Raw genomic sequence first — 26,024 nt, 5'->3', positions numbered from 1 at the left:
CTGGCACTATCTAATCATCAATCTTATATCTATTTTTGTATGTCTGTCACTATGGTGAGAAAAATCGTTTCAATTATTCACACCACTGCTAATATACACATACTTATGCCAACCTGTAGCTATAATTCTCACGCTAAGGGTAATGCGCACCAGGCCCTCCACTGGATGACCCTGACAATATAACCTATCATGACAAGATATTAACCCTACAATACTTTTGTCCTATATTTTTTCTCTCTTCAGAAATGCTACTCCCTTCTAAAAAACCTAGTGGCACTGTTTAGTTCAGGCCACCACTGATACTGAAATTGACCTTCCTTTGGTCCTGAAGAAGCGCTTTGGATCTCCTTCTAAGGCCACATACAGCGCGAAACATGTTGACCGTTATATATGTAAAACAACAAAAACCCTTGGGTCTGAGTTATCTGAACAAAGAGGACACACGTTATATATGACCATTAGGGACATATACCCAGCTACAGAGGGACATAATATCCCCTAGAGCAGCACCACACACTTGTTTTAACAATGACAGAGTAATCACACTAATAAATAGTATCCACTCTCCCTCCAGTCATTTTTTTTAACACACCACTTTAGACTTCACTGCCACTCACAGCCACGCACCCAAACGGCTTCTCATCAAAAGATCTCCGATAAAGAGACCCTTTGGGGGACTCGTAGGGCATTACAGCATCGGCCCAACAAGGAGCATAGCCCAAACGATGAAGCATGACATCCTTCGTAGTGAGTGAGGGCATTATGATGAGGACACACTGTCCCCCCACCGATAGAGTAGCACACAACAAAAGTTTTTTCCTCTTTCATCCTCTACAAGGAACAGTGACTCACTTTGTGTACTAGTTACGTCTCTGGAGCAAGGGTCACTGGACCTAATAATCAGCTCCTTGTGTCCCCCCTCTCTATAAATAGGACAGTTCTTAAAGCAGTCAACAGACCTATGGAAATTAACAATCGCTTTTTATAAGGCTGTTTTTATGAAAATTGATACAGGAAAATAGGTGTTTCTTTTACATAATCAGAGAAAGGTGTTTTCTGTGGGAACCAGATTGGGAAACTTGAATTAAACCATGTACTAACTCCCACTCCTTTATTTTAATATGCAACTAGTGGCTGAAGATTTGGGCATCATAAGCAAGGGCTGCTCAAACACCTTTCTTACCTGCACTATGTGAATCAATCTTTCACTAGGCTGACAAATTGTCCTTCACTGAATGGAGCATGGATCATAATGCCTACTAGGACAATGTTTTTAAAGCACAGGAGAGCAAAGATTTCAAATGACCTTGGTCTGCCCTAAGGACGAAGGAATTGATTTTGTTCCAGGGATACAGAGAACCGTCCACTAGGGAGGTGGAGAGCTTAATGTCTACTACCACGACAAATGGTAGACCGTCCTTTTCAGAGATGACCACCGTCTCAGTTGTCTCATCCGTACATTGAAAGGAACTGCTAAGCCGGCCCTTCAAGGTAGCAATCGTTTGGTGGACAATCGCTGTTGGTTTTGATTGCCATCCAGTAAGCATTTAAGATTTTTGGATTTTCAAAAACAAAAAGCGTATGACACTTACACCCAGTGAACTTTTGGCAACACAGGGTTTGAGCGTCATTATTTTGTTTGTCCTTCACCACCAACATTTTATTAATGGTGAAGCTAAACATCAGACTATCCACTCTAAATAGAGTCGGTGGCATGATGGCTTTTCTCCCATGGCCCCTACTCTGTTGGGCCTATTAAGGTAGCTTTCCAGCAACAGAGTCAATGGGAGATCTGTCAATGGAAACCTGACAATCCACCCATCTCTAAAAAAAGCAGATGGACAATCAGTTTGGCGGACTGGGTATTTCATCATGTTTGAAACATAGAGGCCTATTACGATGTTTGAGGACGCACCGTCTCGGAAATGGATCCTACAAGAATCGTAATTAGAATATCTTTAGATTGTTGGTAAACCCAATCCAATATTCTATTTTCCTTAATCACATGGTTTCCCTTTCTTACTACAGTGTCTTTAGTCTGTTTAAATTTAACAATGGTTACTAATCTTCCTTCCCGTAATGCCAAATGCAATGATAACAGAATTTTTCTTGATTGTTTCATATACCATTAACTGATTGACAAATAAAGTTATTGCTCCACTTTGTTTGAATACACCAAATTGATATGAATTTGTTCTACATTTCAGTTCCCCTGAAGAAGAGATCACAGGATCTCGAAATGCATTGGGATTGACAACTGGAAATTGTAAATTACTAGTGATGATAACACTGTGTTATTACTTTGGTTGTTATTGAATTGATTTTGTATTGAAAACACAGATGCTTAGAACTATGTGGTAAATAAATTTTGAAAGTACAATCATTATGAACAAACAGTTGAGGAAAGATTATTAACATTTGTGAAGATTGTCACATAAGAATTAAAAAAAAGTTAACCTATTGGTTAGCCCCAGCTGTGCAGGAAGGGCCTAGTGATCATTCTGTCACTAATCATCTGATTCTTTACTATACCGGAGAATTGCTCCCTCCTCCCAACCTTGTACTCCCCGTCTTAAACTTGTTTACATCTTAAAAAACAGATCAATAAAATAAAAACAGAGTGCGCAGTACACCCCTCTATCTTCACTTTTCTCCCATGGCCCCTACTCTGTTGGGCCTATGGAGGTAGCTTTTCAGCAACAGAGTCAATGGGAGATCTGTCAATGGAAATCTGACAATCCACCCATCTCTAAAAAAAGCAGATGGACAATCAGTTTGGCGGACTGGGTATTTCATCATGTTTGAAACATAGAGGCCTATTACGATGTTTGAGGACGCACCGTCTCGGAAATGGATCCTACGAGAATCGTAATTAGAATATCTTTAGTTTGTTGGTAAACCCAATCCAATATTCTATTTTCCTTAATAACATGGTTTCTCTTTCTTACCACAGTGTCTTTAGTCTGTTTAAATTTAACACTGGTTACTAACCTTCCTTCCCGTAATGCCAAATGCAATGATAACAGAATTGTTCTTGATTGTTTCATATACCATTAACTGATTGACAGATAAAGTTATTGCTCCACTTTGTTTGAATACACCAAATTGATATGAATTTGTTCTACATTTCAGTTCCCCTGAAGAAGAGATCACAGGATCTCAAAATGCATTGGGATTGACAACTGGAAATTGTAAATTACTAGTGTTGATAACACTGTGTTATTACTTTGATTGTTATTGAATTGGTTTTGTAATGAAAACACAGATGCTTAGAACTATGTTGTAAATAAATTTTGAAAGTACAATCATTATGAACAAACAGTTGAGGAAAGATTATTAACATTTGTGAAGATTGTAGCATAATAATAAAAAAAAAGTTAACCTATTGGTTAGCCCCAGCTGCGCAGGAAGGGCCTAGTGATCACTCTGTCACTAATCATCTGATTCTTTACTATACCGGAGAATTGCTCCCTCCTCCCAACCTTGCACGCCCCATCTTAAACTTGTTTACATCTTAAAAGACACAGATCAATAAAATAAGAACCGAGTGCGCAGTACACCCCTCTATTTCCAGCAACAGAGTCAATGGGAGATCTGTCAATGGAAATCTGACAATTCACCCATCTCTAAAAAAAGCAGATGGACAATCAGTTTGGCAGACTGGGTATTTTATCATGTTTGAAACATAGAAGCCTATTACGATGTTTGAGGACGCACCGTCTCGGAAATGGGACCTCTGGTTGGCGATCCCGGCGACCTGATTAGGATGCAACCAAATACTGTTCGGTTGCATTCCGACATTTCCCTATGGGAGTATGTCTTATGGCCATAAACTGCCCGTAGTACATGTTTCCATAGGGAAATGGGAGGTGGTGTAAATCCCTGCTCCCCATGGCAGGCACCTCAAGGTGCCTGCCACGTGGCGCAGGGATTAACAGGGGGCAGCTCCCAACTTGAGGCTGCAGAGGCAATATGGCCCTGCGAAGGGGCCCCCATATTCGCTGTCCGACAGGCTTTTCATGTCGGAAAGCCTGACATCGAAAGCCTGCCTGTATCAGAAGCCGCAGGGAGGAAAGGCCGCCCATTGGGATTATGGGCCAGCCTCCAACTGGCCAATGGCTCCTGAGTCCATTGGAAACCTGCCAGAATCACTGGCCGGTTTAATTTCCGACCACCAGCAACGTAATGTGGCGGTCGGAAATTAAACCAAGATGCAGCCCGGAAAGGCTCCCACCAATGGTGGGAGCCTTCCAGCCCTCATCGCAATCGGCCCCAGAGTATCTTGTCTGCCAAACTCTAAATTAACCACTAAATCTGGTATTCTATTTTATCTCCAAGTACTGAAACTTTCAAGCAAATAACTGATGCATCAACAGCATGTATTTTCACTGTTTGACTAAACACTCTAAATAACTGTGGCAAGAAACAGTCAAGGAAATTTGCTCTTTAAAGGGTGATTCTTTGATTACTACAGGTGAGGTCACTCTGATCCCTAGGTCTTATAGTGCAAATGTTAAAAACAGCATCTTCTAACATCCAAAATTCTTTGGAATATTTTGTATTTATCACTGCCATCCAAGTTAAGATGATGTTGAGTAACCAGTGAATGATAATTTACAGGCCACACATGTGTCAAGTTAAAGATGTATCTGATCTTCATAAGACAGTTTTGCCATCCTAGTGTAATTGAAGTGGAAGTGAACATACTTTTGCTACAATTGGGAGACCCGCTGTCCATAGGCAATTGTTGTGTATACTTTTGATTACTTTGCGATGTTAAGTCACTACATACCTTGTTCTAGTAGTATGACATAGAATGTACTATGTGAAGAACATTGAATGTTGTATGTCATAAAAGAGTTCTTGTCAGTTAGGGCCTGAACTTCAGAGAGCAGGCCCTGTTGGCCTTTCTCTCTGTGCAACCTAATACAAATGTTTTACTTACTTCCTGTGTCCTGAAGGGTGTATATACAACAGCAATACAAGTGCTATAGTTTTCCCAGCTTAGATGGAAATGAAACGATTGTTGCCTAGTATGGCTCTATATTTAATAGACCAATGCAATACAATTAAATTTATTCAATTTCAAAGTAAAGCAAGCAGAGCATTGTGCCTTAAGAAGATAGTGTAAACATAAGAAAATTGTAGCATCATTTATGTAAAGAAGAAGAGGATTTTGATGACAGGTGGCTTTGTAAAAACGCAAAACATTTGTGATGTCAGAGCAGTGAACTATCAATCAACCAATCATATCATTTGTAAAGCGCACTACTCACTTGTGAGGGTCTCAAGACGTTGGGGTGGGGAATGCTGCTACTTCTCGAAAAGCCAGGTCTTGAGGAGTTTTCTGAAGGTTAGCAGGTCTTGGGTCTGCCGGAGGTGGATGCGGAGAGTGTTCCAGGTATTGGTGGCGAGGTGGGAGAACGATCTGCCACCGGAGGTCGCTCTTCAGAAGCGGGGGACTGTGGCGAGGGTGAGGTCGGTGGAGCGGAGCTGGCGGGTAGGGGTGTAGAAGCTGAGTCATCTGTTGAGGTACGTTGGTCCGGTGTTGTGGAGTCCCTTGTGTGCGTGGGTGAGGAGCTTGAAGGTTATCCTCTTGTTGACTGGAAGCCAGTGCAGGTCTCTCAGGTGGGGTGTGATGTGGCTGCGGCGAGGGATGTTGAGGATCAGGCGTGCAGAGGCATTCTGGATGCGTTGGAGCCGTCTCAGGAGTTTGGTAGAGGCTCCTGCATAGAGGGCGTTTCCTTAGTCCAACCTGCTGCTGACGAGGGCCTGGGTGACCGTTCTTCTCGTTTCAGTGGAGATCCACTTGTAGATCCTGCAGAGCATGCAGAGGGTGTTGAAGCAGGAGGAGGAGACAGCGTTGACCTGTTTAGTCATGGAGAGGGTGGAGTCTAGGAGGACCCCTAGGTTGCGTGCGTGGTCGGTGGGTGTTGGAGCGGTTCCCAGTGCAGTCGGCCACCAGGAGTCACCCAGGATGAGGACCTCCGTCTTGTCCGAGTTCAGCTTCAGTCGGCTGTTCCCCATCCATTCAGTGATGGCCTTCATTCCTTCGTCAAGGTTGGTTTTGGCTGTGCGGGGGTCCTTGGTGAGGGAGAGGATCAGCTGGGTGTTATCGGCGTAGGAGATGATGTTGAGGTTGTGCCAACGGTGACGTGGGCGAGCGGTGCCATGTAGATGTTAAACAGAGTTGGGCTGAGGGATGAGCCCTGGGGTACGCCGCAGATGATCTCAGTCGCTTCGGAGCAGAAGGGGGAAGGCGGATGCTCCCTTGTTCTTCCGGAGAGGAAGGATGTGGTCCAGTCCAAGGCCTTCTCTTGGATCCTGGCGTTGTGGAGGCGTGTTCGTAGTGTGTGGTGGCAGACCGTGTCGAAGGCAGCTGACAGGTCCAGGAATATGAGGGCCGCCGTTTCTCCGTTGTCCAGCAGGGTCCTGATGTCATCGGTGGTGGCGATGAGGACAGTCTTGGTGCTGTGGTTGCTGCAGAACCTGGACTGGGAAGGGTCCAGGATGTTGTTCTCCTTGAGGTAGCGGGTCAATTGTTCGTTGACGGTCTGCTCGATGACCTTTGCCAGTAACGGGAGCAGGGAGATGGGCCGTAAGTTCTTGAGGTCCTTGGGGTCCGCCTTGGGTTTCTTGAGTAAGGCGTTGATCTTGGCGTGCTTCCAGCTCTCTGGGAAGGTTGCTGTCTCGAAGGAGGTGTTGATGACTTTCCGGAGATGGGGTGCTATGGATGTGCTGGCTTTGTTGAAGATGTGGTGTGGGCATTGGTGTGACGGAGATCCGGAGTGGATGGTGTTCATGATCTTGATGGTGTCGTCGACGTTGATGTTGGTCCAGGAGAGCAGGCTGTTGGTGCCGATGGTTTTCGTGGGGGCGGAGGTCTCAGTGGTTGTCGGGGTGGTCATGGCGTTGAAGCGGTCGTGGATGTCTGCGATCTTGCGGTGGAAGAAGGTGGCCAGCGAGTCGCACAGGTCTTGCGAAGGTGGGACGTCATTGGTGTTGGAGCTGGGGTTGGAGAGTTCATTCACGATGTTGAAGAGCCCTTTGCTGTTGTGCGGGTTGTTGTCTAGGCGGTCTTTGAAGGAGGCCCTTTTGGCAGATCTGATGAGGTGATGGTGTCTGTGGGTTGCATTCTTGTGGGCTGTGTGGCTCTCCGGTGTTCGTTCACGGAACCAGATCTTCTCCAGTTTTCGGCAGGTATGCTTGGAGGCCCGGAGATCTTCAGTGAACCACCTGGCTTTGTTGTTCGTGTGACTGTTGTAGGGTTTCTTGATTGGGGCGAGGGTGTTGGCGCAGTTGTTGATCCACTGTCTGAGGTTGCGGGCAGCGGTGTTGGGGTCGATGGGTGGGCTCTGGGCGAGGGTGGTGGTTAGCTGGTCTTCGGGGACTTTGCTCCAGCAGTGGCAAGGCATCTGTTGGGTGCAGTGGTGCGTGGTGGTTTTCTTGAAGGTGAAGTGGAAGCAGCGATGGTCGGTCCAGTGGAGTTCGGTGGTATGTTTGAAGGAGACGTGGGGGCTTGCGGAGAAGATGGGGTCAGGGGTGTGACCGGTGGAGTGGGTGGGTGATGTGATGAGTTGTCTGAGTCTGAGGTTGGCTAGGTTGTCGATCAGGGTGGTGGAATTGGTGTTGTTGTTCTTCTCGATGTGGAAGTTCAGGTCCCCGAGGAGGATATAGTCCATGGAGGCGAGGGCGTGTCTTCTGACGAAGTCGGCAATGGGGTAGCTGAACTGTGGTCGGGGTCCGGGGGGTCTGTAGATGAGGGTTCCTCTGAGGGTGGTGTTGGGGTCGGTGTGGATCTGGAAGTGCAGTTGTTCGGCAGTGCGATGGTGTCATTGGTGTTGGTCGAGACTCTGAGAGTGTTCCTGTGGACGATGGCGATTCTTCCTCCTGCTCCGTTGGTGCGGTCCCTGGGGGTGATCTTGTAGCCTTCCGGGATGGCTATGGCTATGTCAGGTGCCGAGGTAGGGTTCAGCCAGGTCTCCGTCAGGAAGGTGACGTCAGGGGAGGATGAGTCGAGTAGGTCCCAGAGTTCAACAGCATGTTTGCGGGCGGAGCGGGTGTTGAGAAGGATGCATCTGAGGTGGTTGGGTTCTTTCCTGGTCGGCAGCATGGTGGGGCGGATGCTTGTAAAGCTACAGTTCCGGCAGGTGAAAGCTCCGTGGGTGTGCTTCGGGGCGGCCACGAAGCAGGTGTGTGATCGTCCGGTGTTGAGTGGGTGGAGGGTTCTGGCATCGTAGCGGTGTTGGGTGTTGTGGCGTTCCGGGGTCCAGGGGTCCTGGCGCTGGGCGCGGTCCAGGCTCAGACGGGTGCTGACAGGCTGGCCTTAGACACGCCTTCGGCGCGGCAGCGGCGCGCCTAATGCACGCGTCCGCTGCATGGCCGCTGCGCGGCCTCCAAATGAGGGGATGTGGGAGGGAGGAGCTGCTGGGAGGCGGGAGCGGGGCGGCGAATGGGATTGCAGGGGGTGCGGCCGCAGGAACACAGCGGCAGGAAAAACGGGTGGGGCCGCAGGAGAACTGGGCACAGGAAGGAAAAACAAGTTTTGCCATGAAAACAAGTTCAGGCACAGAGGGATAAAAACAAGTCTGAGGAAGAAAGCAAGTTAGGCACAGGGGAATAAAAAACAAGTCTGGGCAAGAAAGCAAGTTAGGCACAGGGGAATAAAAACAAGTCTGGGCAAGAAAGTAAGTTTAGGCACAGGGGAATTAAAACAAGTCTGGGCAAGAAAGCAAGTACAGGCACAGGGGAATAAGGACAAGTCTGGGCAAGAAAGCAAGTTAGGCACAGTGGAAAAATACAAGATCAGGCCAAAACAATGCAGGCAGAGCCATGCAGCAGCGTGGAGAGCGACCTGCCTGCGAGCAGGGTCAGAGGTCGCTCACTATGATTACACATGGTAATGACAGCAGAGCATTGTGAATTGAGTAATGTCAGAAAGCTATTTCAAGACTAACGGTATTGTCAAATGCCAGAAGGATGTGTAAGAAAATAGAACATTGTAATCAGAGAGCTATATAAACAGGCCGGTAACTAAGCTATCATAGAGTAATGCATACACGAAAAGAATCAAGAACTAAGAGTGCTATATAAGCAAGCAGATAATTGGGATGATAAAGTTTTATGTAAAGAAGTCGAGCACTTTGGTGTCAGGAGATTATTTCGAGAAGTACAATATCGCAATATTTAAGCCGGAAATATTTGTTGTATTTCTGTATTTTCCATTTGATAACTATAATGATATTAAAACTTTATTAGACACTGAATATCGCATATCACATAAAAGTTATGTTTGATATTAGCATGCATTGGGATCCTCAGCAATGACATTGACATGGATAGGTGGTAAAATGTGGAATACCCTGATTGCTGCACATTCTGTTCCTTTCCAAGATTTAAAATGATACTTTATTTATGCTGTACTGTGAATTGGGGTTGGTGGAAATGAATGCACCCACTACTGACCGCGTCACGTCACTGTTAGTTTGCTTGTGGGGAAGCGCAATTTAGATTTCAATGGGAGAAAACATAGGAGTGCATCATATTCACTTGTAGTTGCAACTCAAATATTATGTTTGACTAATTTTTACTAAAGATGGGGTGACGTTCATTTAGTACATTACATTTAGAGGTAAACTTAAATAAAACTGTGCTTAAAATGTGACTAATGGAAATTATTGTGAGGGATGTGGTAACGTTTATGAGAAGATAAAGGGTTAAATTGTGATATTGTGATACTAATATTTAACGTATGAGGGTAGTTTCAAATCTAATCAATTGAATGTGAAATATGTGTGGTTAGTAATAATTGAGTGGAAATGAGATATCGGTGAATTATGTACATTTGTTAGCCACAGAGATGTGCACGTTCATGTAACCCAGTGCATTTTGCATTCATTTAACTTTATGTGTGATTTATTCTACCCTAACGCTGTATTTCAGTGCGAGTATACAATGCAGTTAACATTTGATTTGTTCTTAACCTTCAGTGTGGAATGTTTTTGCTATATTTTTTCTCCACTGCAGATGTGCATAAAGCCTTACTAGTTAGCATAGAAGAGTTATTTTATTGTTTGATAGTGAGGTGTGAAAGCACAAAGTAGCATGAGAGGAATGTGGTAACGAGCATGTGGATGAGTTTACATGGACGAGAAGAAGAATGATTAAATACAAAGAGGATCGCTTATCTGTGTAAGAAGGGAGATGGAAAAATCAATCCTGGCTGATGGAAAACTACTTAAGGGAAGGTCACGTGGGACATGCTCCTTTCAAATGCAGTTAATATTGTCTGTTGTTACTTGGTGAATGAATGAATTAATAATTTATTGTGTGATTACTTAAAATCATTACAACATAAGATTAAAAAAACATATGTCATACATTGAAACATGGTCAGACTTTAAAGGCATGGCAGCAAAAGGGTGTGTAGCCAGCTGATGCAGACTGCATGGTTGAATTATAAAAATAACATTTCACCATAGTTTATTCTTTGAGTCCCTGGGAGAGGTAATCTTCGCTGAGTAGACTTTTTTTATGGAGGAGCATGTCTAACTGTTAATTGTTCTCTCTGTGTGGCTTTTTTTCTTTCAGGAGTGAGTGTAATTGGTAGATGAATATGCCAAAGTGGGCCATGTTCTTTAATGTGTCCAAAGTGTAGAGCTGGCAGATGGCATCCTTTGCAGTACGTGTTCCCAGTAAGAAAAGTATGGGCCTGAGGTAGATTCGGCGGGCTTGCCGCAGCGCCAGGCATCATCGGAGTATATGTGCCAGAGACTCTCTTCTATAGATGCATAGTAGGCATGCAGTAATATCTGTACGAGCTTTCCAGGTTCGATATAGGTCTTTTTTGGGAAGCGGGTGTAATTTTGTAGCTAAAATCTTGTATAATGCCTGGCTCCCCACTGCCTGTGTGTGATGATGCTTAGCTGTTTGTAGAATTTGTGGGAGGCACACAGTTTCATGAAAGTCCGTGGCAGCTTGAGCTTCTGTGTCCAGTTTATGGGAGCAAAGACGCAGCTGCTTTTTTTATAGTTAATTTGATGGTGGCATAGTCTACTATACTCGGGCCCGAGTTCTCAATGGCTAGGTGCAGTTGCGCAGTTGCACCTAGCCATTGAGAACTCGGGCAAGTTTGATGGACCAAGGATTGTTTGGTTTTGATTTTTTTTATGACAGCCTTCATAGAATTGGCTGGGGCCTTGATTGCCAAGTGATGGTATTTAGCTAAGATAGCCAGTTCTTCCAATTTTTGCTGGGTAAGGTCAAACTCTAGGCGGATCAAGGTATTTCTTGTGGATGGGGGCAGGTTATATATTTTCTTGTACGCTGCACATTGAATTTTTTCCAGATCTTCCAAAAGCATTCCAGGAAATGCCTGTTGCACATAGTTAAGTGATGGTAGGAGTTTGGCCCGCATTACTCTTCGGATCGATATTGTTGTTGGGCTTTCTAGCGTGGCATGCAGCTTACAGAGAGAGTGCTTAACCATCTTTCCTTTCAGCTGCAGTTTGTGTAAGTGGATCGAAGGGCGGCCAGTCTCGCTTAGCCATGCGCCTAGGTAGTTGTAGCTTTGCACGCATTCCAGGATCAGGGTGCTCAAAAGCCACTTGATGAGCTTTTTCTTCGAATAGCTCCCAAAGATCATAGTTTGGGATTTACTCGAGTTAGCTGTTAGCATATTTTTGGTATTGTGTTCAGCTAGGGCTGTGAGGGCTTTTTGAAGGCCTGTTCTTGTGTGGTTCAAAAGGACCAGGTCATCGGCATACTGCATTAGATGGATTTTTTTGTCTCCGTTTTTTGGGGTGACGAGGGAGGCTCCCTGTAGTGCCGGGCCCAAGTCGGCATGTATACAGGTTGAATAGTATTGTGCCAAGAAGCAGCCCTGCTTGAAACGACGGTCTATGGTGATTTGTTTTGTAGTTGACTCCGTGGAGAGTTTTATCCTTACCCATGTTCTCGAGTACAAAGATGTAACAGCACGTAGTAGGCCCGGTCCAATGTTCCAGCTCCCCAATTTCTGCCAAAGGATATTTCTATCAATGCCATTGAAAGCTGCTGAGTAATCTATGAAGCATGTGAATACTGGGGGAGAGCGGCGAGCAACTGTGTGTTGGGCTAGGTATGACAGGACTGTGATGTTGTTAACAGAGCAGGCCCCTGGTCTGAACCCGGCGTGATAAAATGGTAGTAGGCCTTCTGAGTCCACCCAGTTTGCTAGTTCCTGCAGAATGGTGCTTGCATATGCCTTCCCCTCGATATCCAACAAAGCGATCATCCGATAATTTTTGGGGTCGGTGTTTGATCCTATTTTAAATATAGGTTGCAGCAATGAGCCTCTCCAAGAGTCTGGACCTCCTCTGAGAACCTGCATTCTGCGTACAGGGAGCTGGGCAATCCATTGGGGCCTGGTGCCCCATTTTTCAGGATCCTTTTTAGAGCAATGCGGACAGCACTTACGCTTGGAGTTTTGAGTTCAGCAGAATGCCTGGGGCGATCAAACTTAGCGATTTCTGTATCCCTCTGTGTTAAGTGACCTTTTATATTCGTGAGTTTCTGTTCGCTAGTGTATACAGACTTCAAGTGTGCTTCCAAAGTCCCTGCGGGTATCAGGTCCCCTCTATTAGAGGATCCGTGGATTAGATTGATTAAATAGCCCCAAAATTGTTGGGTCTTATTCGGTGTGAGCAGGTCGAAAATTGCTATCTATTTCCCCTCATTTGCTTCCCGTTTTAGTTTCCAGACAAGATGCCTGTGGGCCTTTGTTGCAAGTTTCAGCTCCTTCTTAAAGGCTTTAGTGCCTTTTTTATTGTATGTTCTATTGATTTTTTTAATTGCTACACACTTTGTTTGAAATGTGGGGCTGAAACTTGGATGTGAGCTCCCATGCTTGTTTTGGTGTAAGGTAAGCTTTCATGAAGCAGAGTGTCTAGTTCTGGAGCAAGATGTTCCCATTCCCGTATGATGTTCGGAACAGTAGCTCTAGTCACCCAGCTGGGTCATGAGGATTTCCATGAAACAAATTTGTTGATGGTGATGCTCACCCATTTGATTCTCCTCATGAATCTGTGCCATTCCTCACCGTTTGAGTGCCCGGGGTGCCTAAGAGTATATTGTTTATGATTTTGATTTGATTATGATTTTAAAATGTATATATCGCGTGAATGCCTGAGGGCGCCTATGTGCTGAGGACTTTAAACTCAGTACAAGGGATGCATGGTCGCTTTCACTCTGAGGGCGCACTTGGTAGCTTAAAATAAGCTTCCCTAATTGTTGGATCAGTAGGATGTAATCAATGGTTGTCTGGCTGTTATAAGTCGGTGGATGAACTATACCCGGCATGAGTTGTATCGATAAGAAGTTTGCGGATTCTAGTTTATGCGTCTGTAGGAGGAAGTTTAATCTCCCAGTGCTCCCAGTTGTATTGCTGTCGGCATTCCTTCCCCCCGAGTTGGTCCGTGTTGAGGTCCCCAAGGATAATAATTTCCAGGGATGCATATTGTGTTATCATTTTTTAATTTTTTAATTTATTTATTAAGGGATTTATATAGCGCTAGCCTGACCCGAGAGTATCGGAGCACTACACAACAGTTTTTGAGCAAGAGTCATACAAAAAAGCAGTATTCTACATATAGGTTCGGAAGTCCAAGTGTGCTGAGCAGCTTTGAGGTAGTACGTGAGTCCTGAGATAACCTCATAGAGTGCACGTTGTCTTGGGGTTGATACAATAAAGCAGTATTCTACGTATAGGTTCGGAAGTCCAAGTGTGCTGAGCAGCATTGAGGTAGTCTGTGAGTCCTGAGATAACCTCTTGTGCACGTTGTCTTGGGGTTGACCCACTTGGGGGGGAGAGAAGTGGGTCAAATAGCAGGGAGGAGGTTAGTCTTAAAGCTACAATGTCTGGGAGAGAGAACGAGCAGGGATTTGCTTTTAGATGGAGGCTATCCATTCAAGAGGGAGCGGTTGAGAAAAAAGGCTTTTAGGTGTTTTTTTAATTTTGTGAAGGACGAGATAGTCCTGATACCGACTGGGAATGCGCTCCAGATTTTGGGCACGTTTCCGGCGAAGGACCATGCGGCCGTTTTTTGTTTGCGTGTTTTCATGGGGATGAGTAGTAGGGTGCTGGAGCTCCTGAGGTTCATTGTCCGACCAGCCCTTTTGAGTTTAACAGCCAAATACTCAGGTTTTCCCGTGTGCAGGGCGTTGTGTGTGAGGCAGGCAGTTCTGAAACTGGCACGCAGTTCGACTGGAAGCCATTTTAGTTCTCTGAGTGCTGGTGAGATTTGGTCATATTTCCTGATTCCAATGACCATTCTAACTGCTGAGAGTAGTTTTGAGGGGAGCTAGGTGAGATGTTGTGGTACCAGTGAGGGTGGCATTCCCATAGTTGAGTCTGGATAGCACCAGTGATTGGGTGGCTTGTTTGAGGTCATTGGTTGGAATGAATGGTTTATTTTGTTAGTAGCTTCAGGTTGACGAAGGCACTATTTGCGGAGTTCTTGATGTGTTTGGCCATGTTGAGTTTTGAGTCTAGGGTGATTCCTCATGATTTAACGAGGTGCGTCAGAGTGTGAATGCCGTTAAGAGCATCCAAAGCTTTTAGACATTATGAAATCTGAGGGTTCTCTTCTTTGTTTGAGATGAGGAGTATTTTGGTTTTGTCTTGGTTGAGTTGTAAGTGGTTAAGCAACAGCCAATGTTGGATTTCATTTAGAGTGACATTTAGTCTGTGAATGTCAGCAATGGAGGAGGTTTCTAGAGAGATCTGGGTGTCATCTGCATAGAGGTGGAAAGGGATGTTAGCATTTTTGAGTAGGGTGGTGAGGGGTTCCATATATATGTTGAACAGTTGAGGTGAGAGCACTGAACCTTGGGGGACGCCCCTGTTGACGGGGTGTAGGTCGGAGGTAATGTTTTTTTTTATCCTTTGTAAGCGGCTGTATAAGAAGGAGTAGAACCAGCGTAGGACCATCTCATCAGCTGCTACCCTTTCTTGTAAAGCCTTGATGAGTAGTTGGTGATCAACCATGTCAAAGGCTGCCGATAGGTCTAGGAGAATGAGGAGGCAACATTGGTCGATATCGAGGGATTTGTGGATGTCGTCTGTGATGTTAAGGATCGCGGTCTTGGTGCTACAAACATTTCTGAAACCCGATTGGTGGAGGTCAAGAAGGTTGATGTTATCCATGTGGTGAGTCAGTTGTTGGAGATGAATTTTTCAAGGATTTTGGATAGGAGGGGGAAATTGGAGACGGGTCTGAAGTTATTCAGTTCCTTGGAGTCAAGGCCTGTTTTTTTTAGTAGTGGCCTGACTTGGCCAACTTTGAGGCATTCAGGTATGATGCCGGTTCTCAGGGAGCTGTTTATGATCTTGCAACAGAACGGGGCTATGGAGAGTTTCAGTTTTTTGGTGAGTTTGGTGGGTATCGGGTCAAGGACGTGAGAGACTAGTTTGGAGGTGGAGATCAGTTTGAGGATTTCGGTTTCAGGGATGGGGTTGAACGACTTCCAGGTTTTTGTGGGGTGCGTCATTGGGGGCAGGCTTTTGCAGATGGGGTTGATGTTGATTTAAAAGGGAGAGATCAATCTTGGTGATTTTTCTTTTCAAAGAAGTTGGCGAAGTTTTCACACAAGTCTTTGGAGGCCTGTAGGGAGGATTCCAGGGGTTTGGAGATTTGTTGCCTGATGATTTTGAACAGTTCGTTGGGCCTGTTTTTTGCGTTGTCCAGGGCGGTGCAGAAGAAGGTAGATTTTTCGGTGCTGATGTGTTTTTTGTATTTCCTTCGGGCTGCTTTGAGTTGTTCAAGTAGGAGGGGTTGCTCTTCCATAGTCTTTCTGTAGTTCTTAGTTATCTTCTTTCGTTGTTAATGTCCGTGTTGAACCAAGATCTGGATGGGATGTTCCTGTTTTTTTTTAGTTTCAAGGGGCTACGTGATCTAGAATGGATGTCATGTTTGTGTTGTAGAGGGAGGTGAGTTCTGATGTGGATAGATCATCCATGGAGGCAGTGAGGCAAGAGCTAACCCTTCCCTCTAGGTCAGTCATGTTAATCTGAGTGAAGTTTCTAGTCCATTTCGGAGGGTCTTGGGTGGGGGGGTTTAAGTGTGATTGGCTGAGTGAGGTGGAAAAGGATTAAGTGGTGGTCGGACCAGTGCACGGGCAGGGTGCAGTCTATCGTGACAGTGTCGTGCTGGGCGATAATGGCGTCTAGGATTGCTCCTTTGTTGTGGGTTTGATCTAAGCAGTGTTGGGTAAGGTTGTTGCTGTGAAGCAGCTCCGCAGGTTCTGGATTAGCAGGTTGTTTTCTTAATTCGAGTGTAGATTGAGGTCACCCAGAATAAGGTTGTTCGTGTCTTGGAGAGAGCAGTGGGCAATCAGGTCAGACAGGTGTTCAGTGAAGGTGGTGGTGTTGCCTGGAGCGTGGTAAATAAGGTGGCACATAAGTGTTTTGTTGTTGCTAGTGTTGATGTTGATGGTTAGGCACTCAAAGGTGTTGTAGTTGAATGTGTCTATTTCCGTCATGGAAATATTGTTTTTGTGGATGATTGCTATGCCTCCACCTCTCTGATCTTTTCTATCTTTGTTGGTGATTACAAAGCCAGCGGGGACAAGAGTATCCATGAGTGGAAATGAGGAGTCATTTAGCCATGTCTCGGTGATGAATGCTATGTCTATGCCGTGGGTTAGGATGGATTTCGCTAGCTCAGTGGCATGCTTGGTGGCTGATCTGCAGTTTATGAGCATGCAGTGTGTGGGGGACATCTCTGTTGTGGGGTTTTTCTTTCGGGGGACCGTGGGGATGATAGTGCGTGTGAGTGGGGTTCTGGGGGATTTCGGAGGGGCCAGTTCTCTTCCCAGTCCGGTGATCACCTATATTTTGGATTGGAGGGTGGCAGTAATAGGATTTTCATACAAGGAAGCGAGAGCTAGCGCTTCACTCGCAGGCGTTTCATCTCTAGTTCTTTTCGGTCTCTGTGTCTGATTAGAGAGGGGGGTAGAGATCCCTTTCAGGTGGGGAGCCTTGGAAAGCCTCTGTTGAGAGAGAGAGGGGAAGGAAGGGAAACGGTGTGGCTTTAGGAATGTGGCGAGGTTGGTAAGGATTTCATTAATTAAACCTGGATTATGGGTGTAATCTGGCTTTCAAGCAGGGAGAGCCGCAGCCCAGTCTCTATGTCGGTGTGGGTGTTCTGGACGGGAAAGTTAAACCTGATTGGGGAGAGCCTAACGTTGTTAAGTTGCCCTTTTGTGAGTGAGGTGTCCGTGTGGGTTTTAGCCGGGGTCGGGTGTGGGGAGGCAGGGGCCATGTTGGGGCGTTGGTGTTAAATTGCATGAGGGACTGGGGAGGGGGTTGGGAGTCATGCACTGTGTGTTGAGGTCATTCAAAGTGGGTTGGGAGGGATGGAGGGTGGGGGTCAAGTGAGGGTGGTTGCCGGAGGGGGGTAGAGGGGTCTTGTTCTCTCTGGTAGTGTTGGGGGTGGTGTCTCGCGGTGGGAGGCAGGTGTTATTACTAGGGTGCACCAGAATGATGGGTTCGTTCTGTTGACGGGTCAGGTTCTTCAGGGAGAGGAGGATGGGCGGGCAGGGGAGGAGTATGTGGGAGGGGGAAGTCCGGAGGGATAGGAATAGAGCATTAAAGGTTTCTAGATTGTCATTGTTGGATTGTATCAGGATTGTGCAATTGGAGTAGGTGGTCGCAGTGGTGTTCCCATTTCACCTAGTGTGGTTAGGGGCTGAGAAAGTCAGTTTGCAGCTATGGGAAGTGTTAGTCATTTTGGAGATATTGAGTTGCGATCTGAGGATGGGGTTCCATATTTTGAGTCTTCAGTGTGGAAGATGAGATCCATTTTTACTTGTCCTTTGGAGGCGCAGTGATAGATGTCCACAAATAGTGATTCAGGATGTTGTCTGATCAGTTTTTGTTTAAAGTTTTTTTTTTGTTTTGGGTGAGAGGTTAGGGGGAAATTGATCGAGAAGGTGTTCGGGCCATGCGGTTTTAAGTGGTTTGCAGTGGCAGGGTTGGAATAGGCTGACGTGGCGGATGGCATAGTGACTAGGTGGGACGGGAAGCAGGCACCCTATAAGGAAGGGTGGGCTAGAGTTTCCCGAGCCGTCCTTAGAGGGGAAAGTGCGAGTAGTAGAGAGATTTCGTGCTGTTGCTCTAGGACTGGTTGTTGACTCTGGAGCATAAGGCTGAGGGTGACTCCTAGGAGGTTCCTTATGGGTCTAGTTAGTGCCCGCTGTTATTCGCTATGCCTCTGTGCTGCGGGGAAGCCCCCATATCTTTCAACCATGGTGTTGTTGGTTTGTGGAAGAGACTCAGAATGTATATAATGCACGTTGATTGTGGGGGGTCTTCGTTGTTTGCGTGCCGTAATTCCTTTGGGTCGTCACTCACTGTCTATTAAGATCCAGCTTGGCATTTGCTGGGTCCTGTATATGATCCCTCTGATTTCTGACAGAATGGGCCAGGGCCAGACACTGCTGCCGAGCCCACAAGTCTGATGTAGGGACGTATCAGATTTTCAATTTGCTTAATCAGCCCAAGAAGCTCATTAGTGGCTCCTTGCCCGTGGGGGTTATAATATACATTGATCAATAAGATAGGTAGTGGTCCTTCGGCACACTTCAGTCCTTTGAGGATGCCAGCTAAAACCATGTTGGAGGTGTTTTTTTTATTTCTGTGATACTCAGTGTCGAAGAATGCTTTATGTATGATGAAATGCCCCCAGAAGGTCTTCCGGAAAAACTGGTTTTGTTTGCAGGTTTGTAGCTGTTGTTATTTGGTGGAGAGGCACACCTTTTGAGACTTTGTAAGGTGCAGACCTATGCTTGCGTGGCTTCATGCTACTTGACCCATGCTTGAAGTACTTCTACTGAAGACTTCACTGTGGACACCTTTCTCTTCTTTTCCTCTATTGGTTCTGAACCTGAGAATAATCAATTGGAATGGGGGATCTTTGCCAGGCTAATGTAGGTAAGGGCAGGGTTAAAGTTGTTGGTTGAAACTCAATGAAATTTGATGCAGCTTTCTTTTTCTTGATTGTTTGTTTCGTAATAATTGAACTAACCATACTTTCTCTTCTGTATCGAGTACATCTCTTCAGGAGATTCGGACAAGGTTTACTAATTTTGTATTTTTACATGCTTTTTCTAAGAGTGCTTTATGTGAGCTTATTTTTAAATGTGTAATAAACCCCACTAAATCTGTTTCCAGTTGTTGACTGCGTTATTGCGTGTACTAATGGGTTACTCCTTGACATTTCGAGATGGAAGTTTGTTCTCCTTTTACCTCTGATGTTGTCAAAGATCCATGGTTATCAGAAAGTAAATGTGTTCAGATTTTCTCAGTTGGGAGTGATCTTGAGCATTGTCACACAGTCAAACCTTTCTACTGTTCTAGCTGTCTCACTTGGCATGGCAAATTGTAGCCATTTGCAAGCAGTCACAGAACTTCTTTCTCATGATTAACAATGAAGCAGACAGCATTCTGTGCTTACTTATCAGTGGCAGCAAAAGCAGAGATGGAGTCCTGCACAGGAAAGCAGACCTCTATGTCTGCTTTCACATTTACAGTGTATGGTTATTGAGACAGGGGGCGCAGTACCATAAAATATAGCACATTGCGAAAAGAGTACTGGGGGTATGCAGATGTCCTTGGGATCTGTGTTGGTTCTCTTCAGTACCAACAGCTGAAGCTTGCAGAGTGTAAGCTGTCCCTCACAATCAGCATACATTTTGCAAATATTTAATATTTAATGACAAGGGAAGTAGGTAACTTGTCAACGTTTTGCAACTTACATGAGCACTCCTAATGCATGAATATATTCCCTTGGAAATAACAAGGAGAGACCAACTCTTCCCACCTGCCCCCACGCACCCCAATACATTTCGATGTTGTTGACATGAGTGGCAGAGACATTTGGAACTCCATGGTTAATTTTATACTTTGCAATTTGTATTTTCACCCTCTCATAGCTTGCTATTGTGTACAAAGCATGCTTGGAGAGGGTGAAAAGCCATTGATACATTGGGCTTATAACCACTAAATAAGTTTGTATTGGGATTTATAAAAATGCTGTAGCTGCGATTGATGCTTATTTTTTTATTATACTCATGTTTCACTCCACAGACTCCCATCTCAGTGTGCAATCCAAGCTGCCCTCCAGGATCAAGAAAAGTCCCACAAGAGGGTCGCCCAATCTGTTGCTTTTCCTGCTATACATGTCCGGAAGGGGAGATTTCCAATCAAACTGGTAGGGGAATTATTACTCAAACCAACCCTGTCTTTTAAAAGCTCTCCAAAAATGAATTAATCAACGGAAAATGTGCAATGAACAATACGCCTTCATGAGGAGTACTGAAACAAATGCATATTGGGGCTCATGCATTATTTAAGTACTATTAATGAGAATTACTTACGCAATAATTTTCATCATTTGCACCTTTTAGATTAGTCGTTCTTAGTCTTTCGACTTCTGTGGACTCCCACTGAATCATTACTGGAATCCGGGGACCCTACTGAATCATTATTGGAACCTGGGGTGCCCCCTGAATAATTAATGGGAGCCGGGCGACCCCCTCCAAAGCATTTTAGATAATATGTACCGCAAAATTATACATCAAAATTCAGAACCAAGCATTCAAAAATCATATATAATAATGATGGAATATTTTATTTAATTCACAGAAAAGTATAAAAAAATATAAATTTGAATGGGAAGGTTGGTGCTTTTCTAAATTCAATTGAGGCCACTCATCATCCATACTCTGTTCTGTCTGGTGCATTTGAACTGCTCCCATGAATCAATCTAAGGATATTACCTTAATTTATAGTTTCTCATTTTAAATTACTTTACATTTACAGAATATTTTTAAATATTCAATAGTATTTTTTGCTTCTCTATTTATATACAATTTATCAATTTGTTGATATTATTTTATTGTCTTTGGGCTGGGTTAAGAACCACTGCTTTAGATCTTATGACTATTGTAAGAAATTGAGTTATTGGTTAAGGCAGGTGTAAACCCTTCTCAAGCAACAACCACAATGCTCATCAGCGTGAACCACATGAGTCACTAAATTAAGCTGTTCTAAAAGAGTCAGGCTTAACTTAGAGGCAATGTGTAAAGTATGTATGCAGCCCTTCAAAAAGTAATACAGTGAAACATCACACAAGAAAAATCCCACACCAATTTTGAAAAATAGAGTAAAATTTAATAAATAATTTAAGATCAAAACAGGGACGATCCAATCAGTAGAACTGGAGATATGTACTTTGCTAAGTATTTACTAAGCACGCACCAGTAATAAAGTGAATACACAAAACAAGAAAAATAGCAAAAAAATGTAGACAAATAGAGTAGCCTTTAATAAATCAAATGACACAAAATGAATTAAATCCAATTAGTAGAGCTAAAGTTATGATTTTTTTTACTTTTATGTGAAAAAAGCACCTAAAAGATCAAACTACAAACCACAGCCATCTAGTCCCGCAAGACCGGGGCAAAGTCAAAAGGTATGTAGAACAGCAATGCCCTCGCACACAACAATCGCGGTATTTCAACAGTGGTTAAGAAGTTTACAACATTCTAAGCATAGAACCAAAAATTAAGACAATTGCAATCCTGTTCGGTTTCTTAGGTAATGGATGTAGGTTTATTGGTTCCACAACCAGCCGACACGTGTTTCGTCGCGTGGGAACAAAATCACTGCGACTCCTCAGGGCTGGGAAAGAAGCACAAAAGTACAGATATGGAACACTTGGTCATATTTAGTGCATGCACATACGATTTTACATTTACACGCACTAGGTATAGTAGTGGGTATGTCCAGTGATCAAGGTGCCAAAACAGAAAGATCCCACAGACCCTGTTTGGAAGGTTCCATCAACCGTGAAGATAGTGGCGGTATGGAGAACATATGATTTTAGTGGTGAACATAAGCTTATATCAAAAGATCACATTCTCCATATAAAACACATTGGTCAGGAATAAAACTGTGGGATGTTGGAGAGTTTTATATTCTGACAGATAAAAAGCTTCACTATAAAATTAGAAAAAAGGAACACCACAAAAAGGCCTAGTACGGCAGCGTGACATGCACCATTCGAAGTCACTCTCACGTATGTTGTGTGAAGTGAACGCATGCATGCCCAATCTCAGCAATCACTGTGAAAGAAATTATTTGCACGCTAAGAAACTCTCATACCTTATGACACGACCTAAAACCCTATAGGTCTGAGGTGATGTGTTTACACAGTCTATTAGCTGCAGTGGGGAAGATAAATTAAGGGGGCGGGGGTTATTTAGGAAAGAGGGAAAGAAGGGATAAAATGAGCCAGGGAATACATTTGTTGGTGTTTACCCCTAGTTATCGTGTATCTGTAGATCCAGATCCACATCATCAATATCATTAGACTACTGACTTGATGTCTAGCATACTGTATGCAGACATACACAAGAAAAGTAACCTCTCACCGTATGAACTTGGTAGTCCTACACATCCCAGCTGGGTACGTGTATCATAGGAAAGGAGAAAAAACGCTTTTAGCGTCTAGGGAGGTTCCAGGTGTGGTGGTACCTTCCTGTACAGAATATAAAAAGGGCATGTGTGTGTCAGAAGGAACCTCTGTTCATCGGTTCTCTTTAAGTAACGCCTTGTTTTGTACCTGGCGTTATATCATCTTAAAAGCACCACTCACCGTAAATATGAGTGACAAGCGAAGTGGGGTTAATTATATCTTCTAGTAGTGGTTTCCCAACGAGAATCTGGGTTCATGAGCAAACGGGTTGAGAATGTTCGATCGGCCGTGCTAGGAAGAAAAAATGCAAGTGCCTCACACTTACAGTATGTTATAAGTCCTGAAGTCTGGTGAGAACAGACGGTTGGTCAACAATCTCTAGAGTTATAATGTAGATCCAAATACCTTAATGAGTGTGCTCATCAAGCCTCTAACCGGGAGGGGATACACCTACAGGCTCCGGTTCACGCGGGTACGTCGTAAATCCGGAAGTGTCTGCAGGGACAAAGCGGAAAGTGAATTGGCATTATTAGCGGTCCCTGTGAATGTTACCATTAAGGTTATAGATCAGGAAACTTTCCTGTCTCACATCGTAAGTGAACTCACCGTAAACACAGTATCCCTCCTCCTTTGGTTCCCGGTCGCCGTGTTCCAAATACGGACATGTGACCGGAAGGAGACTGGGATTAAATACCCTCGTTCGCTGAAAGACTAGAACGTAAATGGCAATGCCGGAATCGGCCATTAATAGATTCTTGCGGCACCTCGTATCGAGTCCCGTGGGTGCCGGCAATAGAATTCACGTGCGAAATCAACCCGAAAGAAAACAACTCTGTTCCATAATGTTTTAGGTAAGAGGTTGTTGAGGCACTAAATCTATCGTCATCTCATGAGACTTGCTTTTTGTTGTTTTTTTACAATTCCGTCTTGCTCGGAGAAATTCACCATAAGAGATAGAACATATTTGATGTAGTGGATGTGAACTTGATGCATGCAGAATAGCATTGCAAGAGGTCGGTTTCCTATAGAGTCTGCTGTGTAGTGCATTGTCTTTGACATAAAATTCTAAATCCAGAAATTCTATGCTACTCTTGCTGTGTTGCATCGTGAACCTGATCTCCCAAGTGTTACTGTTGAGGTAATCAAAAAAGTTTTGTAGTAATTCTTCAGAACCAGACCAAAGTAATATGCAATCATCAATATAACGACCCCAGAAAATAATGGAGTCGATATATTGTGATCCTTTGGTTCCCCAGATAAGGTCCGCCTCCAGAGCTCCCATGAAGAGGTTAGAAAAGGAGGGGGAGAATTTAGAACCCATGGCCACCCCTCTTTTCTGTTGGTACCATTTGCGGTCGAACATGAAGAAATTATTAGTGAGGATAAGGTCCATCATGGATACCAACATATTTGTATGTGCCCATAGTGAGGCTGGTCTATTGGACAATGTCTTATTCATAGCTTCCATACCAAGATTGGGGTTAATACTAGTGTACAAAGACACCACATCCATTGTTACCAATGCGGTGCCCTGTTGCCACTCCATGTCTGTCAGTATGCTCAGTATATGTTTTGAATCTTGTATATAGGAGGGCAAATTCTTCACCAGCGGTCCCACAAAAAGGTCAACATATTCTGCTATTCTTTCTGTTGGTCCCCCTATCCCCGAGACTATAGGTCTGCCAGGAGGAAAGGGGAGATCTTTATGTATCTTGGGCAGTGTCTTTAACCAGGAAAAGGATGGTCTGGATACTTTCAAGTAAAGGTACTCATCATTGTTCAAGAGGCCAGATTGCTTCCAGATAAGAAGTTTCTCATTAATTATCAAAGTCAAAGGACCCAAGGGGTTCTGTGCCAATTGTTCATAACAAGAGTTATCGCTTAACTGGTTCAGAATCTCTTCATTGTAGTCCGTAAGATTCATCACCACGATGTTGCCCCCTTTGTCTGCTTCCCTAATGATAATATTGGGGTTGTTACTCAAAATTGAAAGTGCAGTGCGCTCCCCCTTCGTGAGGTTGTCTCTATATTTAAAAGTCGAATCTAGATTTTTGGTTTTGACCTTGTTGAGATCTTCTAGGATGTGTCTATGGAAGTTATCTATGGCATTACCCCCAGGTAACGTGGGAGTCCATTTGGATTTACATTGTAAGCCACTGGCCACCCCATAATCTGTCTCAACATCAAGCTCCTCGAGAAGCCTCTCTAAGTCATAAGGACTCTCCTCACGGTCTGCCAAGGAAAGAAGCAAGTGTGTTGATTGCACATCTTTTATTGTCAATTGTTCAACATCAAAAACAGTAGGATTATTCTTAGACTGTTTATTAGTTGCATTTTGTCCTGCAAAATGTTTTTTTAATTTTAGGTTTCGAACAAATTTAAAAACATCAATTTTAATTTGGCAAATGTCTCCTGTAGAATAGGGATTAAAGCTAAGGCCTTTACTAAGCAGGGATGTCATATCTGTAGTTAATGGAAAAGAGGAGAGGTTGATAACCTGTACTTCTTGGTTACCAGTATTCAATTCCTCATGGTCCCTGACCTCAGTTTCCTGCGGTAATCTTCGTTGTTTCCCCCACCTGCCCCTGTGGGTTTTGGGTCTGGTACGTTTCTTGGTGGTAGCGCCCTGTTGCCTTTCCTGATGCGCTGCATCTCTAATAAAAAAGCCGAGCTAGTGCTACTAGTACTGTCTGTTAGCTCAGTCTCTGGCTCACTGAGTCCAGCCGTACTCAAGGACGTATTGCTCGATGTTGCCGAGCTATTGGTGGTGGATTTCCCTGCTTGCATCCCTTGCTTGTTACTGGGGATCATAGAGTCATATTTGCGTGCGTAGGTAAAAACCCTACCATCCCTATAATCTGCCTTGTCCCTTTTTAATTGGCGTGCCTTTCTGTTTTTGATCTCAGCTTGATGTTTCAAAAGGATCTCATCCAGTATGGTGTAGTTTTTAACTGTTGACTCAGGTAAGTTGAGGTCTTTGATTTCCTGTTCTAGAATAGATATTTCGGTCTGTAATTTAGTTGTTTTACGTTCCGCACTTTCAATTAGAATATCCATTAATAACATGGAATTGTTGTTAAGAGAGTCTTCCCATTTAGTCATGAGGTCTGTATCTAAGTCGTCGTAAGTAGGGAAGACTTGGCAACGTAGTCCCCTAGGTATTCGTTTAAGCCACATGTATTGTTTCAAGGTGGTTCCATCCCACCAGCGGGAATTTTCCAGTTAAGCGATGACTCTTGTTATGAACAATTGGCACAGAACCCCATGGGTCCTTTGACTTTGATAATTAATGAGAAACTTCTTATTTGGAAGCAATCTGGCCTCTTGAACAATGATGAGTACCTTTACTTGAAAGTATCCAGACCATCCTATCCCTGGTTATACACACTGCCCAAGATACATAAATATGTCCCCTTTCCTCCTGGCAGACCTATAGTCTCGGGGATAGGGGGACCAACAGAAAGAATAGCAGAATATGTTGACTTTTTTTTTTTTGGGCGACCGCTG

The 26,024-nt window shown here is 44.3% G+C and overlaps 1 protein-coding gene across 1 annotated transcript in view; it reads left to right on the top strand.

The window, feature by feature from the left end:
* Positions 1-26,024, top strand: part of LOC144772790 (vomeronasal type-2 receptor 26-like) — a 101,312-nt gene that overhangs the window by 10,312 nt on the left and 64,976 nt on the right. The window contains exon 2 of the mRNA XM_078657366.1: positions 20,126-20,249. The gene's annotated coding sequence lies outside the window, so the exon portion shown is untranslated. The remainder of the gene's footprint in view (positions 1-20,125; positions 20,250-26,024) is intronic.

Source organism: Lissotriton helveticus, chromosome 1_1 (assembly GCF_964261635.1).
Source record: "Lissotriton helveticus chromosome 1_1, aLisHel1.1, whole genome shotgun sequence".
Lineage (NCBI taxonomy): Eukaryota > Metazoa > Chordata > Amphibia > Caudata > Salamandridae > Lissotriton > Lissotriton helveticus.
Note: the sequence above shows the minus strand (reverse complement) of the source record. Positions and strands in the feature narration are given on the sequence as shown.